Here is an 18356-nt window from a genome sequence, read left to right on the forward strand (position 1 = left end):
GCCGGACCTGGTGGCACATGCCTGTAGTCCCAGCTACTTGGGAGGCTGAGGCAGGAGAATCACTTGAACCTGGGAGGTGGAGGTTGTAATGAGCCAAGATTGTACCACTGCACTCCACACTCCAGCCTAGGTGACAGAGTGAGAGTCCATCTCAAAAAAAAAAAAAAAAGGCATACACAGCTCTTCATGATCACCTGTGGCTACTTATTCAGTTGCATTTATCTCCACTCCCTTTTCCTCCAGGGACCATACTCAGCAGCAAGGTAAAAGTCTATGATAATGGGAATTTCAAATGTAACTGCAACTGATAATTAGTTCTCTACTAAGCCCCCACTCCCCTTCTCAAATGGGGGTAAAGTGTTGGAGGTCGGGCAGCTGGGAAGTGACTGCCTCATGATCATTTGGACTTTCTCACTTCAGTGAGCCTCTGTTGTGTACATAATGAATTTCACTATCTTTACCTTATGTGCTTTTTCTGATAGCACAGACCCTACTGAAAAACTAACCATTTTTCTTTAACTTCACAATGATAATGCAACCTTTTCCTCTGTTTTGTGCTTATAAAATTTTTGGATTAGCTGGGCGTGGTGGCACATGCCTCTAATCCCAGTTACTCAGGAGGCTGAGGCAGGAGAATCGCTTGAACCTGGGAGGCGGAGGTTGTGGTGAGCTGAGATTGTGCCATTGCACTCCAGCCTGGGCAACAAGAGTGAAATTCCGTCTCAAAAGTAAATACATAAATAAAAATTTTTGCACCCTACTTACTACAGCGTGACCTTTTTTTTTTTTTCTGTCCATGCAAATTCATGCCTCTGGATGTTTGCACATGTTTCTTCTTATTGCTGAAATTTGAGTTTTCCCAACCTGTCCTTCCACTGACTGATTCTTCTATTTCTTTTCCTGTTTCAAGACCCACATCTGGGCTGCCTCCTCTCTGAAGCCTTCCCTGATCCTGGAGATCAGATTTAAAGGGTTTCATTGCTTGCTTTCTTTCTTTTTTGGGGGATGGAGTTTCGCTTTTGTTGCCCAGGCTGGAGTGCAATGGCACGATCTCTGCTCATTGCAATCTCGGCCTCCCGGGTTCAAGCAATTCTCCTGCCTCAGCCTCCCGAGTAGCTGGGATTATAGGTATGCGTCACCACGCCCAGCTAATTTTGTATTTTTAGCAGAGATGGGGGTTTCTCCATGTTGGTCAGGTTGGTCTCAAACTTCCAGCCTCAGGTGATCTGCCCACCTCAGCCTCCCAAAGTGCTGGGATTAAGGTGTGAGCCACCATTCCCGGCCAAAAGGTGGCTATTTTTATGATCGGGTTCAGTAGTCCTTCATGTGCGTATCTGTATAAATTCATATTGATGTCTAGGATTTTCTCACTTGTGAAGCTTATTATTATTATTATTATTGAGAGGAAGTCTCAAAAAAAGTATTGTTTCAGAGTTTATTTTGCAGCAAATCATAGGGGCATTAGTAGTTTCTGATTTGAATTGTTCCTTGCTCTTACAATTGTAGGTAGAGAAGGGTCTTCTCTAAGCCTAGGGAATGTGTGCTTTCTGGGTGGTTTCCAGAGTAAATGCCTTTTTCCTTTAAGTGATATAAATAGTCCAGTCACTACTTCCAAGCCCTATTAAGAAGAGGAACAGAACTGTTTCCTCTAGTGTCCCCTCAGAGATGATAACTGGATGCCAAGAAGTTGGCCAGATCATACAGGATAGACAGCTGTCTACATGGTGTAATTTGAGGGGTTTGAGGAAATCCCCCTTCTTAAAATATCTTTCCCAATGGCCCTGACACATGCCTGAAATGTATGACTTATGCCCAGAGTAAGGTGCTGCTGAAATGCAACTGTTATCCATGAGTAGACTCATATTCAGCCATTATCACTCATTAGCATCCCAGTTTAAATTAATTTATCAGATTAGTTGACTGAGTAGAGTCTCAAAGACAGGCAGGCACAAAACAAATAAGTTTTAATGAGAATGCTGATCCCAAAACGTCTGAAGTATGGGGTACTGGGCCAGTCAGGTGAAGGGTGGCAAGGATGGTCAGAACAGTTTAAGGGCAGCTGGGAAGGTCTGATCAAAACTCCGGAGGGGAGATGTAGAATGTGGGTTGGGGAGGCTCTAAAGACAATCCCAGGATTTCTCTATTTTGAGTGTCACCACAATAAAGACTCTTTAAAAACAAACGAGCAAACAAAAAAACCACAACACTCTTTTTCCTTTGGGGTTATTTTATTAGGTTATTTCCCCAAAGTGGAATTTCCAGGTTAAAATTAAAGTTTTGATTGCACAACGTCAAAATGCTACAGAGCCACTGATTCTGTGTAAGTATAGTTGGGTTGAAATGTCTCTGTATAATTAGAATAATCATCTTTGTAGAAGGCCATTCATTCTTTCATTCAACCAAAAGCTGTGGAACTTATAGTAAATGCCAGGTGCCATATTAGGATCTGGGGATACAAAGATAAAATCAATACTCTATACTTTTTTGTATTTGTTTTTTTGAGACTGGGTCTCCTCTGTCACCCAGAGAAGTGCAATGACATGATCACAGCTCACTGCAGCCTCAGCTTCTCCAGCTCAGGTCATTTTCCAGCCTCAACCTCCCAAGTAACTGGGACCACAAGTGTGCACTTCCATGCCCAACTAATTTTTATATTTTTTGTAGAGATGAAGTTTTGCCTGGGTTCAAGCAATCCACATGCCTTGGCCTCCGAAAGTGCTAGGATCACAGGCATAAGCCATGGCACCTGGCCAGTAATTCCTACTTATAGTTTAATTACTCACCGGTTTGAGATAATTCAATTATTCTTTGTCTTTCTTTTCTTTCTTTCTTTTTCTTTCTTTCTTTCTCTTTCTTTCTTTCTTTTCTTTCTTTTTCTTTCTCTCTCTTTCTTTCTTTCCTTCTTTTCTCTTTTTTTCTTTTTTTTGAAACGAAGTCTCGCTCTTGTCCCCCAGGCTGGAGTGCAGTGGCGCAATCTCAGCTCACTCCTGCCTCCCAGGTTCAAGAGGTTCTCCCTGCCTCAGCCTCCCAAGTAGCTGGGATTACAGGCTCACGCCACCATGCCTGGTTAATTTTTTTTTTTTTTTTAGAAGAGACAGGTTTTTGCCATACTAGACAGGCTGGTCTCAAACTCCTGACCTCAAGTGATCTGCCCACCTAAGACTCCCAAAGTGCTGGGATTAGAAGCGTGAGCCACTGCTTCTGGCCAGTGTTGTATCTTTCCATTACATTTTTGACATTCTTTTTTTGTTTTGAGATAGGGTCTTGCTCTGTCACCCAGGCTGGAGTGCCATTGTGCAATCTTGGCTCACTGCAGCCTCAACTTCCAAGGCTTAAGCCATACTCCCACCTCAGCCTCCTGAGTAGCCAGGACTATAGGTGTGTGCCACCATGCCCGGCTAATTGTTGTATTTTTTGTAGAGACAGGGTTTCGCCATGTTGGCCAGGCTGGTCTCGAACTCCTGGCCTCAAGTGATCTGCCTGTCTTGGCCTCTCGGAGTTTTGGGATTATAGGCATGAGCCACTGTGCTTGGCCCCTGACATTCTTTTTTTTTTTTTTTTGAGATGAGTTTTGCTCTTATTGCCCAGGCTGGAGTGCAGTGGTGCAATCTTGGCTCACTGCAACCTCAGCCTCCCAGGTTCAAGCGATCCTCCTGCCTCAGTCTCCTGAGTAGCTGGCATTACAGGCACACACCACCACGCGACAGCTAATTTTTTGTACTTTTAGTAGAGACGGGGTTTCACTGTCAAGACCAGGCTGGTCTTGAACTCCTGACCTCAGGTTATTCACCGGCCTCAGCCTCCCAAAGTGCAGGAATTACAGGCGTGAGCCATTGCACCTGGCCGGCCTCTGACATTCTTATTCTGATTTATATTATCCTTGAGTCTTCAGTTGTTTTTGTCTTGAAAAATATCATTGCCATTTTGTATGGTCTTTTGAACTGATTCAAACATTACAGTAAAATTTCACAGTAATCCCATCTCCCAGAGAGGACCAATAGAAATAATTTAGTTGGCCGGGCGCGGTGGCTCAAGCCTGTAATCCCAGCACTTTGGGAGGCCGAGACGGGCGGATCACGAGGTCAGGAGATCGAGACCATCCTGGCTAACACAGTGAAACCCCGTCTCTACTAAAAATACAAAAACTAGCTGGGCGAGGTGGCGGGCGCCTATAGTCCCAGCTACTCGGGAGGCTGAGGCAGGAGAATGGCGTAAACCCGGGAGGCGGAGCTTGCAGTGAGCTGAGATCTGGCCACTGCACTCCAGTCTGGGCGACAGAGCGAGACTCCGCCTCAAAAAAAAAAAAAAAGAAATAATTTAGTTAATTATCATTTTTAAGTCACCCCGTACTAAGTACCTATGATATAATTGCCAATTATTGAGCTATATCTAGGAGAGAGCTATTATTAGCCTCAAATTACAGATGAGGAAACTGAGTCTTTAGAATTTAAAATTACACAACTCCTAAGTGGCTAAGTCAGAATTGAAACCCACCTCTGTCTGACTCCAAAACCTATACTCATGTTGAGCGTGAAAGAGTAATTTCTCGCCCGGTGCGGTGGCTCATGCCTGTAATCCCACCACTTGGGGAGGCCGAGGCGGGTGGATTGCCTGAGGTCAAAAGTTTAAGACTAGCCTGGTCAACATAATGAAACTCTGTATCTACCAAAAATACAAAAAATGAGCTGGGCATCATGACAGGCACCTGTAATCCCAGATACTTGGGAGGTTGAGGCAGGAGAATCCCTTGAACCCGGGAGGTGGAGGTTGCAGTAAGCTGAAATTGTGCCATTGTACTCCAGCCTGGGCAACACGAGTGAAACTCTGTCTCAAAAAAACAAAAAAGAGTAATTTCTTGAACACTTTAATGGCTAACATCTAAAGACTATTAAGACTCACCCCAAAATAAGATTGTCTTGTCATAGGCTGGGCTTGGATGGGAGTTCTTGGATTTCAGAGTCAGTATTTTTGTAAAATCTTTCTTTTTTCAAGTTTTGCTCTTGTTGCCCAGGCTAGAGTGCAATGGTGTGATCTCAGCTCACTGCAACCTCTGCCTCCTAGGTTCAAGCAATTCTCCTGCTTCAGCCTCCCAAGTAGCTGGGATTACAGGCGCCTGCCACCACATCCAGCTAATTTTTTTGATTTTTAGTACAGACGGGATTTCACCATGTTGGCCAGGCTGGTCTCGAACTCCTAGCCTCATGATCTACCCTCCTCGGCTTCCCAAAGTGCTGGGATTACAGGTGTGAGCCACCACGCCCGGCTCGCTCCTTCCTTCCTTCCTTCCTTCCTTCCTTCCTTCTTCCTTCCTTCCTTCCTTCCTTCTTCCTTCCTTCTTCCTTCCTTCCTTCTTCCTTCCTTCCTTCTCTTCCTTTCTTTTTTCTTCCTCTCTCTCTTTTTCTTTCTTTCTTTTTTTTTGTGACAGAGCCTTGGCCAGGCACAGTGACTCATGCCTATAACACCAGCACTTTGGGAGGCCGAGGCAGGCGATCGCTTGAACTCAGGAGTTTGAGATTAGCCTGGGAAACATGGTGAAACCCCATTTCTACAAAAATAGCCGGGCATGGTGGCACATGCCTGGAGCCCCTGCTACTCGGAAGGCTGAGGCAGGAGGATCACTTGAGCCTGGGGAGGTGGAGGCTGTAGTGAGCTGTGATCGCATGCCACCGCATCCCAGCTTGGGCAATAGAGTGAGAACCTGTCTCAAACAAAAAGAGAGAAAAAAAAGTGAAAAACACAGAGTCTTGCTCTGTTGTCCATGTTAGAGTACAGTGGCACAATCTCAGCTCACTGCAAACTCCACCTCCCGGCCTCAAGTGATCCTCCCTCCTCAGCTTCCAGAGTAGCTAGGACTATAGGTATGTGCCACCAGCCTGGCTAATTTTTGTATTTTTTTTTTGTAAAAACAGGGTTTTACCATGCTGTCCAGGCTGGCCTTAAACTCCTGGGCTCAAGTGATCCACCTGTCTTGGCTTCCCAAAGTGCTGGGATTACAGGTGTGAGCCACTGTGCCTGCTGTAAAATTTTTCATAAAGTGTGTTAGTCTGCTAGAGCTGTCATAACAAAGGACTACACAATCTGGGTGCTTTAAACAACAGTAATTAAATTTTCTTTCTTTCTTTTTTTTTTTTTTTTGAGGCGGAGTCTCACTCTGTCGCCCAGGCTGGAGTGCAGTGGCCGGATCTCAGCTCACTGCAAGCTCCGCCTCCCGGGTTCACGCCATTCTCCTGCCTCAGCCTCCCGAATAGCTGGGACTACAGGCGCCCGCCACCTCGTCCGGCTAGTTTTTTTTTTTGTATTTTTTTAGTAGAGACGGGGTTTCACTGCGTTAGCCAGGATGGCCTCCATCTCCTGACCTCGTGATCCACCCGTCTCGGCCTCCCAAAGTGCTGGGATTACAGGCTTGAGCCACCGCGCCCGGTCAACAGTAATTAAATTTTCGTAGGATTCTGGAGATTAGAAGTCCAAGGTCCTGATGTCTGCAAGGTTGGTTTCTTTTGAAGCCTCTCTCCTGGGCTTGTAGACAGCAGTCTTCTCGGGGTAGAGTATTTGACTACAGATGGCTGTCTTCTCCTCTCTGTATTTTCTTTTTTATCCCTCTTTATTGTTGTTTGAGACAGGGTCTTACTCTAGCCCAAGCTGGTGTGCGGTGGTACAATCATGACTCACTACAGCCTTGGACTCCTAGGCTCAAGCAATCCTCCCACTTCAGCCTCCAGAGTAGCTGGGATTACAGGTGCATACCACCATGCCTGGCTAATTTTAAAACTATCTATGTTTTGGTAGAGACCAGGGTCTCACTATGTTCCCCGGGATGGTCTTGAAGTCCTGGCCTCAAGCAATCCTCATGCCTTGTCCCCCCTGTATTTTCTTTTTCTTTTTCTTTTTTTTTAAGATGAAGTCTCGCTCTGTCGCCCAGGCTGGAATGCAGTGGTGTGATTTTGGCTCACTGCAACCTCCGCCTCTTGGGTTCAAGCGATTCTCCTGCCTCAGCCTCCCAAGTAGCTGGGACTACAAGCGCCCGCCACCTCGCCCGGCTAGTTTTTTTGTATTTTTAGTAGAGACGGGGTTTCTTTTTTTTTTTTTTTGAGACAGAGTCTCGCTCTGTCGCCCGGGCTGGAGTGCAGTGACGGAATCTCAGCTCACTGCAAGTTCCGCCTCCCGGGTTTACGCCATTCTCCTGCCTCAGCCTCCGGAGTAGCTGGGACTACAGGCGCCCACCACCTCGCCCGGCTAGTTTTTTTTTTTTTTTTTTTTTTTTTTAGTAGAGACGGGGTTTCACCGTGTTAGCCAGGATGGTCTACGATCTCCTGACCTCGTGATCCACCCGTCTCGGCCTCCCAAAGTGCTGGGATTACAGGCTTGAGCCACCGCGCCCGGCCTCATCTTTTCTTCTTATAAAGATACCAGTCATATTGCATTAGGGTCTACACATATGACCTCATTTTACCCTAATTACCTCTTAAAGGCCCTATCTCCAAATACAGTTATATTCTGAGGTACTAGGAAGTTAGGACTTCTATATGAACTTTGGGGGACACAATTCAATCCATTACATAAAGTAAACCTAAAAGTATTAATCATCATATGAAAAGAGTTGGATAATGGGATGTTGGTTATCTGCCGAGCCATATTCACTCCTGTGGTTCAGTTTTAGAAATATTTATTAATATCCACTGTGTTCAAGGCTTGATGCTAGGGAAACAAAAACTGCCAGGACACAGTCTCTGCCTTCAAGGAGTTCATAAACTCTCTGGAGAGCCATTAGACAGACCATGGGTTCTGAAACCCCAAGGTACACTGGAGTTGCCTGGAGTGCTTATTAAAACACAGATTGCTGGGCTCCACCCCCAGAGTTTCTGATTCAGTGGGTAGGCAGTGGGCCCGAGAATTTGCATTTCTGACAAGTTTCCAGGTGCTGCTGGTCCAAAGACCACACACTTTCAGAACTACTGAGCCAGAGATATCAAGAACACGTGTGATGTGTATGATTGAGGTGGCACAGGTGCACGGAGACAAGACCATTTTCTGTTTTCATGCTAAAGCAGTTGAGGAGACAACTGGGAAAGTCCCCTTGCACCTGAAAATTCCCCAGGAAAAGTTCTAGTTAGCTTTTAGACCTTAAACTTGTAAACATATTACAGCCAAAAATATGCATTGCCTATGCCATTAATTTGCCACTTGGCAAATACCACCTTTCATTACTAATTATATCTCTATAAGATCCTAGGGTAGCAATAAAGTCTGAGTTCACTATCCTTGTTCTGCAAATGCTATGAGAACTTCAGCAAATTACTTCCTGTCTCTGAGATTTGGTTTTGGTTATCTGTAAAATAGAGATTAGGACAGTCAAGGTGGCTTGCACCTGTAGTTCTAGCGCTGTGGGAGGCCAAGGTGGGAGGATTGCTTGAGGCCAGGATTTTGAGACTAGCCTGGGCAACAGAGCAAGACCCCCATCTCAAATGATTTTTAAAAATTTTTTGAGACAGGTTCTCATTCTGTTGCCCAGGCTGGAGTGCAGTGGTGTGATCATAGCTCGCTGCAACCTCAAGCAATCCTCCCACCTCAGCCTCCTGAGTGGCTGGGACCACAGGCGCATGCCACTGCGCCCTGCTAATTTTTTTTTTTTTTTTTGAGATGGAGTCTAGCTCTGTCGCCCAGGCTGGAGTGCAGTGGCCGGATCTCAGCTCACTGCAAGCTCTGCCTCCCGGGTTTATGCCATTCTCCTGCTTCAGCCTCCCGAGTAGCTGGGACTACAGGCGCCCGCCACCTCACCCGGCTCGTTTTTTGTATTTTTTTTTAGTAGAGACGGGGTTTCACCGTGTTAGCCAGGATGGTCTCGATCTCCTGACCTCGTGATCCGCCCGTCTCGGCCTCCCAAAGTGCTGGGATTACAGGCTTGAGCCACCGCGCCCGGCCCTCGCCCTGCTAATTTTTAAAAAAATTAGGGGGCTGGATGTGTTGGCTGAGGCTTGTAATCACAGTACTTTGGGAAGCTGAAGCTGGTGGATCACTTGAGCTCAGGAGTTTGAGACTAGCCTGGGCCAAATGGCAAAATGCCGTCTCTACAAAAAATACAAAAATTAGCTGGTCATTGTGGCATGTGCCTGTAGTCCCAGCTACTTGGAAGGCTGAGGTGAGAGGATCACTAGTGCCCAAGAGGTTGAGACTGCAATGAGCCGAGGTTGTGCCACTGCACTCCAGCCTGGGCGACAGAGTGAGACTGTCTCAAAACCACAACACACATACCCACACACCAACCCCACATACAAATTTTAGGTAGATACAGGGTCTCACTCTTGCCCAGGCTGGTCTCAACTCCTTAGTTCAGCAATCCTCCTGCCTCGGCCTCCCAAAGTGCTGGGATTACAAGTGTGAGCCATCACGCCTGGCCTATATATGATTCCTTAATCAGGAATATATAATCAGGGACCATATCTTTTGCCTCTCTATATATCTCCATGTATTTAGCACAGTACTTTAAACATAGTAGCTGTTCAGTAAATGTTTATTCATTAATTGACCAAATCAGTCAGTATCACTGCAAGATACAAAAGGTTCTTATTGGCCGGGCGAACTGGCTCATGCCTGTAATCCCAACACTTTGGGAGGTCAAGGAGGGCAGATCACAAGGTCAGGAGTTCGAGACCAGCCTGACCAACATGGTGCAACCCCATCTCTACCAAAAATACAAAAATTAGCTGGGTGTGGTGGCAGGCGCCTGTAATCTCAGCTACTCAGGAGGCTGAGGCAGGAGAATCACTTGAACCCGGGAGGCGGAGGTTGCAGTGAGCCAAGACTGCACCACTGCACTCCAGCCTGGGTGACAGAGCAAAACTCCATCTCAAAAAAAAAAAAAAAAAAAAAAAAAATTCTTATCTTACTGCTATAAAGATTGTAGTTTCCCTTTAAGCTAAGGTTAACCCTTACTCCATATTGCCTCTCCACTAAAAGCTCTCATTTTTAGCAGCCATTCTTCTTTGACACTACTCACCTACATGTTCGACTTTTAACATTGTTTCAATCCCCATTCATTTCTTTTGGACACATATTGAAGGAAATTATCCATGGACTCTATTGTCTTTCCGTTCATTACCTTACATCCTGATTGTATTTTGTTTTGTTTTGTTTTTTTGAGACGAAGTCTCGCTCTTGTGTCCCAGGCTGGAGAGCAATGGCACGATCTCGGCTCACTACAACCTCCACCTCACCAGTTCAAGTGATTCTCCTGCCTCAGCCTCCCGAGTAGCTGGGATTACAGGCCACTGCCACCAGGCCCGGCTAATTTTTGTATTTTTAGTAGAAATGGGGTTTCACCATGTTGGCCAGACTGGTCTCAAACTCATGACCTCAGGTGATCCTCCTGCCTTGTCTTCCCCAAGTGCTGGCATTACAGGCGTGAGCCACCGGGCCCGGCTATTTTTTATTTTATATATACTTTTTGAGACAGGTTCTTGCTCCATCGCCCAGGCTGGAATGCAGTGGCATGATCATAGTTTACTGCAGTTTCGACCTTCTGGGCTCAAGTAATCCTCCCCTTAATCTCCCGAGTAGCTGGGACTAAACACAAGTGCCACCATGCCTAGCAACTTTTTTTTTTTTTTTTGAGACGGAGTCTGGCTCTGCCGCCCAGGCTGGAATGCAGTGGCCAGATCTCAGCTCACTGCAAGCTCCGCCTCCCGGGTTTACGCCATTCTCCTGCCTCAGCCTCCCGAGTAGCTGGGACTACAGGCGCCCGCCACCTTGCCCGGCTAGTTTTTTTGTATTTTTTAGTAGAGACGGAGTTTCACCGGGTTAGCCAGGATGGTCTCGATCTCCTGACCTCGTGATCCGCCCGTCTTGGCCTCCCAAAGTGCTGGGATTACAGGCTTGAGCCACCGCGCCCGGCCTTTTTTTTTTTTTTGAGACGGAGTTTCACTCTTGTTGCCCCGGCTGGAGTGCAATGGCGTGATCTCGGCTCACCGCAACCTCTGCCTCCCAGGTTCAAGCAATTCTCCTGCCTCAGCCTCCCGAGTAGCTGGGATTAGAGGCATGCACCACCACGCCCGCCTAATTATATATTTTTTAGTACAGATGGGGTTTCTCCATGTTGGTCAGGCTGGTCTCGAACTCCCGACTTCAAGTGATCTGCCCGCCTCAGCCTCCCAAAGTGCTGGGATTACAGGCATGAGCCACCGCGCCCGGCTGCCTAATTTTTAAATTTTTTTGTAGAGATGGGGTCTTACTCTGCTTCCCAGGCTGCTCTTGAACTCCTGATCTCAACCAGTCCTCCCACCTTGGCATCTCAAAGTGCTGGGATTGCAAGCATGAGCCACCATACCTGGTGAAGTCTATTTATGTATTTATTTATTATTATTTTTGAGATGGAGTTTTGCTCTTATTGCCCAGGCTAGAGTGCAGTGGCACAACATCGGCACACTGCAACTTCTGTCTTCCAGTTTCACGCAATTCTCCTGCCTCAGCCTCCCAAGTTGCTGGCATTACAGGTGCCCGCCATCACGCCCAGCTAATTTTTTTGTATTTTTGGTAGAGATGGGGTTTCACCATGTTGGCCAGGCTGGTCTTGAACTGCTGATCTTGTGATCCACCCGCCTCAGCCTCCCAAAGTGCTGGGATTACAGGCGTGAGCCACCGCGCCCAGCTATGAAGTCTATATTTTTAAAAGAGCAAACAACTATCCATCTTTTCATTATAATATACAATAAAAGTGAGCCGGGCACAGTGGCTCACACCTATAATCCCAGCTATTTGGGAGGCCGAGGTGGGCGGATCACCTGAGGTCAGGAGTTCAAGACCACCCTGGCCAATGTGGTGAAACCCCATCTCTACTAAAAAATACAAAAATTATCCAGGCATAGTGGTGGGTGCCTGTAATTCCAGCTACTCAGGAGGCTGAGGCAGGAGAATTGCTTGAACCCAGAGGCAGAGGTTGCAGTGAGCCCAGATCGTGCCACTGCACTTCATCCTGGGAGACAAAGACTGTCTCAAAAAATAAAAAATAAATAAAAAAATAAAAGGGGCAGGGGCAAGATTGAGGCAGGGGAAATTCAGTGTCTTAGATGTGTTCTCTTTGGGGTTTAATTCAATTCTGTTTTAAAAGGTATCTGTTTAGCACCTCTCAAAGGGAACTATGTGGTCTTTAAAAATGTGCAATGCGGCTGGGCGCAGTGGCTCAAGCCTGTAATCCCAGCACTTTGGGAGGCCGAGACGGGCGGATCACGAGGTCAGGAGATGGAGACCATCCTGGCTAACACGGTGAAACCCCGTCTCTACTAAAAATACAAAAAACTAGCCGGGCGAGGTGGCGGGCGCCTGTAGTCCCAGCTACTCCGGAGGCTGAGGCAGGAGAATGGCGTAAACCCGCGAGGCGGAGCATGCAGTGAGCTGAGATCCGGCCACTGCACTCCAGCCCGGGTGACAGAGCAAGACTCCGTCTCAAAAAAAAATAATAATAAAATGTGCATTGCAAGCTGGACACCATGGCATCCATCTGTAGTCCAAGCTACTTGGGAGGCTGAGGCGGGAGGATCACTCAGCCCAGGAGTTCAAGGCCAGCCTAGACAATATAGTAAGACCCTTCTCTCTCTCTCTCTCTTTTTTTTTTTTTTTTTTTTTGAGATGGAGTCTCGCTGTGTTGCCAGGCTGGAGTACAGTGGCATGATCTCGGCTTACTGCAACCTCTGCCTCCTGGGTTCAAGCAATTCTCCTGCCTCAGCCTCCCGAGTAGCTGGGACTACAGGCGCACACCACCATGCCCACCTAATTTTTGTATTTTTTTAGTAGAGATGGGAGTTCACCATGTTGGCCAGGATGGTCTCGATCTCTTGACCTCATGATCCACTGACTTCAGCCTCCCAAGTGATGGGATTACAGGCGTGAGCCACCACGCCTGGCCAAAAAATTTTTTTACAGTATGATCTCTGCACTTGAGGAGCTGATAGTCTCATTGGGGAAACATGGGTCCTTTCAAAGTGGGTATTAAATTAATGCTTGCTGCTCCTTAAAATGATGCTACAGCCGGGCGCGGTGGTTCACGCCTGTAATCCCAGCACTTTGGGAGGCCAAGGCGGGCAGATCATGAGGTCAGGAGATCGAGACCATCCTGGCTAACATGGTGAAACCCCGTCTCCACTAAAAATACAAAAAAAATTAGCCGGGAGTGGTGGTGCGCACCTGTAGTCCCAGCTACTCGGAGGCTGAGGCAGGAGAATGGCGTGAACCCGGGAGGCGGAGCTTGCAGTGAGCCGAGATCGCGCCACTGCACTCCAGCCTGGGCGACAAAGCGAGACTCTGTCTCAAAAAAAAAAAAAAAAAGGTGCTACAATGACAGTAAATACTTAGATAACAAAAGAATATGATCGTATCAGATTAGTATTATAAGTAACTGCTGTGAGTTTAAAAACTATTGACTGGAGTGGTCAGGGAAAGCTGTAAGAAGTCCATATGGCCTTGAGTTGGTCTGAAAGGACAGACAGAATTTGGGGATGTGTGTGCAATTTGGGTTAGAGAATGTAATCTGTGTTGTCTTTACAGCCCTGCATCAGAGGACCAGCTATTTGCCAACATAACTCCCATTTACAAGAGTAACTTCAGATAAAACCCTGATGACTGCCAAGTCTGATTTTCTCATCTAGTGAGTGGGTGTCTCTCTAATAAAGTAGCATCACTGAACACAGAAGCAAACTTAACCTATCCAGAGAAAAGTGACACCATTTCTATAAAGGGAACAGCACAGCTCCCTAGTTCTCCAGAGTGAGCAAGATTGTATTTAGACATGCAAAGAATCTCTGACAAAGTAATACATCGAAGGCCATAAAAAACAGCTCTGTATCTGTAGTATAGTTGTTCTAGTTCTGGCTGTGGTGAGCTGTCATGTTTGTTTTAGCAGCATGCCACCTAAAAAGAGAAGTAAAACAGTTGGAAAAGAGGAAGTATACGTTGAAAATGTAAGTTTCTCCAAATTATTGAGTAGATTTCATCCAATAATGTTACTACATGTCTTTTTTATCATTTGGAACTTGGAACACTCTGTGTATTAACCATGATATAAGCAAATATTCCTAAACTATAAGCATCAAAGGATTATTTGAATAGAGAATCTTCCTAGTTTCTTCTTCAGTAGACTGAAATAGCCGGGCGCAGTGGCTGATGCCTGTAATCCCAGCACTTTTGGAGGCTGAGGTGGCCAGATCACGAGGTCAGGAGTTCGAGACCAGCCTGGCCAACATAGTGAAACCCTGTCTCTATTAAAAATACAAAAAGTAGCTGGGCATGGTGGTATGTGCCTGTAGTCCCAGCTACTGGGGAGGCTGAGGCAGGAGAATCACTTGAACCTGTGAGGTGGAGGTTGTGGTGAGCTGTGATTGCACCACTGCACTCCAGCCTGGGCAACAGAGCGAGACTCCGTCTCAAAAAAAAAAAAAAAGGCCGGGCGCGGTGGCTCAAGCCTGTAATCCCAGCACTTTGGGAGGCCGAGACGGGCGGATCACGAGGTCAGGAGATCGAGACCATCCTGGCTGACACTGTGAAACCTCGTCTCTACTAAAAAAATACAAAAACTAGCCGGGCGAGGTGGCGGGCGCCTGTAGTCCCAGCTACTCGGGAGGCTGAGGCAGGAGAATGGCGTAAATCCGGGAGGCGGAGCTTGCAGTGAGCTGAGATCCGGCCACTGCACTCCAGTGGGGGCGACAGAGCGAGACTCCGCCTCAAAAAAAAAAAAAAAAAAAAAGACTGAAATAATATCTCTTATCATCTTTTTCTTTCACCTTTTGCAACATGACATCAGGAGCTCCTACTGGTTCTGTCTCTGGCTTCTTGATTTTGATTTTAAAAACTTTTGAGACTGGGAACAGTGGCTCACGCCTGTAATCCCAGCATTTTGGGAGGCCGAGGAGGATGGATCACAAAGTGAGGCGTTCAAGACAAGCCTGGCCAAGATGGTGAAACTCTGTCTCTACCAAAAATACAAAAATTAGCCAGGTGTGGTGGTGCACGCCTGTAATCCCAGCTACATGGGAGGCTGAGGCAGAAGAATCGCTTGAACCCATGAGGCAGAGGTTGCAGTGAGCCAAGCTCTCGCCACTGCACTCCAGCCTGGGTGACAGAGCGAGACTCCGTCTCAAAAAGAAAAAAAAAGAAAAAAAACTTTTATTCATTCATTTCACGTGCATTGGGGAATACAAAAAACATAACACAAAGCATCTTTCGCTTCACTTCCTGACTTTACTCACCCTGTTCTCTCTCTCCTTCCTACCTATTTATATTTTACTCATTAAGACCTAAGATCTACATCCTCCATGGAGCCTCCCCAGACCTCTTCAGCCTCCTCTGAACCTTGACTTTGTGGATGATACTATCAGAACTTAATCACAGAAGACCTTGTTAAATCTCTTTTTTTGTTTGTATGTTAGAGACAGGGTCTGACTCTATAGCCCAGGTGGGAGTGTAGTGGCATGATCAAGGCTCACAGCAACCTCTGCTACTTGGGCTCAAGCAGATCCTCCTAACTCAGCCTCCCAAGCAGCTGGGACTACAGGCATATGCCATCACACCCAGCTAATTTTTGTATTTTTTGTAGAGACAGGGTTTCGCCATATCGGCCTACCTGGTCTTGAACTCCTGGGCTCAAGTGATTCACCAGCCTCAGCCTCCCAAAGTGCTGGGATTACAATCATGAGCCACTGTGCCTTGCTGTTAAATCTCTTAAACTCATTTTGTGTTCCTTGGAAAAGCAGAATGGCATGGTGAGTAGGAGATTGCTCTGCCACTTAACAGTGTAGCCTTGGGCAAATTACTTATCTCTGTTCCTGTTTATTTATCTGTAAACCAATGAAGATAGTAAAAATGCCCACGTCATAGGATTGATATGAGGATATAAATAGAACAATGCCTAGCACATCATTGATGCTCAATATTGGCTTTTAGTACCTATCTCTTTTGCCCCTCCGCCAATGATTTTCATTACTTAGCCTTTATGTTCAATTAAAGGATGATGGTTTCTGCTTTCAATGTATTTATAATCTAGTTGTAGAGATGAGACAAATACAGAAAAATAAGACTATATACTATTAGATGACAAATTAGATACACAGTAAAGAAATGTTTTCATCACTTTCTTTGTAGTGCTTACAAGGATATTCCATGAAATATTTTTTGCACTTTTTTTTTTATTTCACCTAGATAAACTTTGTGGCTTTTCCAAAGTCTTACATCAGCAATTTTATTTTACTTTTAAAAGATGGTAGACAATCCCCTCACAAGCTCCTAGATAGAAGACATTCTCTCTCTCTCTCTCACACACACACACACTCACACACACACACACGCACAGACACGATGGCCCTTTTCTTTGTTAGTTAGACATGCAGCGTTTTTGTTCATGTGTCTGCCTGGTCCTTCTGATCTGAGGCATACATTTTCCTAGTCTTCTAATAAGGTATTTTATAACAGTCTCCAGACTTCCTGTAGCCTTTATATGTTCTAAGCTACTCCTTTTTCATCTATCCAGCAATACTCAGGAACTATAAAATCTTTGTGCATAATGCCTTCAGTAAATATTATTTTTACTCAAACTGTCAGTATTTAATGTGCAAAATTCCAAAAATAAATCTAGGTTACTTTTATTTCCTCTAAAAAATAAATGAATTGGTAATTAATTTAAATATACTTTGTTGTAAAATAACCCTTTCTTTTCCCAATCTTGCTGGCTAAAATAGATTTATAAAACTGAAATAGGCCAGGCGCAGAGGTTCGTGCCTGTAATCCCAGCACTTTAGGAGGTCGAGGCGAGCAGATCACAAGGTCAAGAGATTGAGACCATCCTGGTCAACATGGTGAAACCCCATCTCTACTAAAAATACAAAAACTAGCTGGGCGTGGTGGCCCATGCCTGTAGTCCCAGCTACTCCCGAGGCTGAGGCAGGAAAATCTCTTGAACCCAGGGGCCAGAGGTTTGCAGTGAGCGGAGATCTCACCACTGCACTCTAGCCTGGCGACAGAGCGAGACTCGGTCTTTAAAAAAAAAAAAAAAAAAGGAAATAACTATCATATCCTTGTCAAGGACAAGAACTACCCGGGCATGGTGCCTCACGCCTGTAATCCCAGCACTTTGGGAGGCCGAGGCGGACGGATCACGAGGTCAGGAGATGGAGACCATCCTGTCTAACACGATGAAACCCCGTCTCTACTAAAATACGAAAAATTAGCCGGGTATGGTGGCAGGCACCTGTAGTCCCAGCTACTCAGGAGGCTGAGGCAGGAGAATTGCTTGAACCCGGGAGATGGAGGTTGCAGTGAGCCGAGATCGCACCCCCACACTCCAGCTTGGGCGATAGAGCTAGACTCCGTCTCAAAAAAAAAAAAAGAAAAGAAAATAACTAGTTCTAATGACTACATAGATTCCCTGATGATTCTGAAATTGGGACATGGTGGATATCCTAAGTGTCTCCCACTACCACAATCATTTCAATTTAAAAAGGTTTTTGGCTGGGTTTAGTGGTTTATGCCTGTAATACCAGCACTTTGGGCCAGGCACCGCAGTTCACACCTGTAATCTCTGTAATCTCAGCACTTTGGGAGGCCTAGGCGGGTGGATCACCTGAGGTCAGGAGTTTGAGGGCAGCCCCACCAACATAGTGAAAACCCGTCCCTACTAAAAATACAAAAATTAGCCGGGTGTGGTGGCAGGCGCCAGTAATCCCAGTTACTCCGGAGGCTGAGGCAGGGATAATCGCTTGCACCCGGGAGGCAGAGGCTGCAGTGAGCCGAGATTGCGCCACTGCACTCCTGCCTGCTAGGTAGAGCAAGACTCCATCTCAAACAACAACAAAAACAGCATTTTGGGAGGCCAAGACTGATGGATCACTTGAACCCAGGAGTTTGAGACCAGCCTTGGCAACATGGTAAACCTCATCTCTACAAAAAATGTGAAAATTAGCCCGGCATGGTGGCTCACCCCTGTAATTTCAGCTAGGTGGGAGGCTCAGGCAGCAGGATGGCGTGAGCGCAGGAGGTCTAGGCTGCAGTGCGCCATGATCCATCGTGCCACTGCACTCCAAGCCTCGGTGACCAGAGTCAGATTTTGTCTCAAAAATAAATAAATGAAAATTACAATAAAAAAAGAAAGAGTCAGTTTTGGTTCTGTTTCTCTACTAAAAATACAAAAATTAGTCGGGGGTGGTGGCGGGCGCCTGTAATCCCAGCGACTTGGGAGGCTGAGGCAGGAGAATGGCGTGAACCCGGGAGGGGGAGGCTGCAGTGACCTGAGCTCACACCACTGCACTCCAGCCTGGGTGACAGAGTGGGACTCTGTCTCAAAAACAAATAAACTAAATAAAATGAATAAAAAACTAAGTACT

The sequence above is a fragment of the Trachypithecus francoisi genome, unplaced genomic scaffold, assembly GCF_009764315.1.
Source record: "Trachypithecus francoisi isolate TF-2019V2 unplaced genomic scaffold, Tfra_2.0 Lachesis_group10, whole genome shotgun sequence".
NCBI lineage: Eukaryota > Metazoa > Chordata > Mammalia > Primates > Cercopithecidae > Trachypithecus > Trachypithecus francoisi.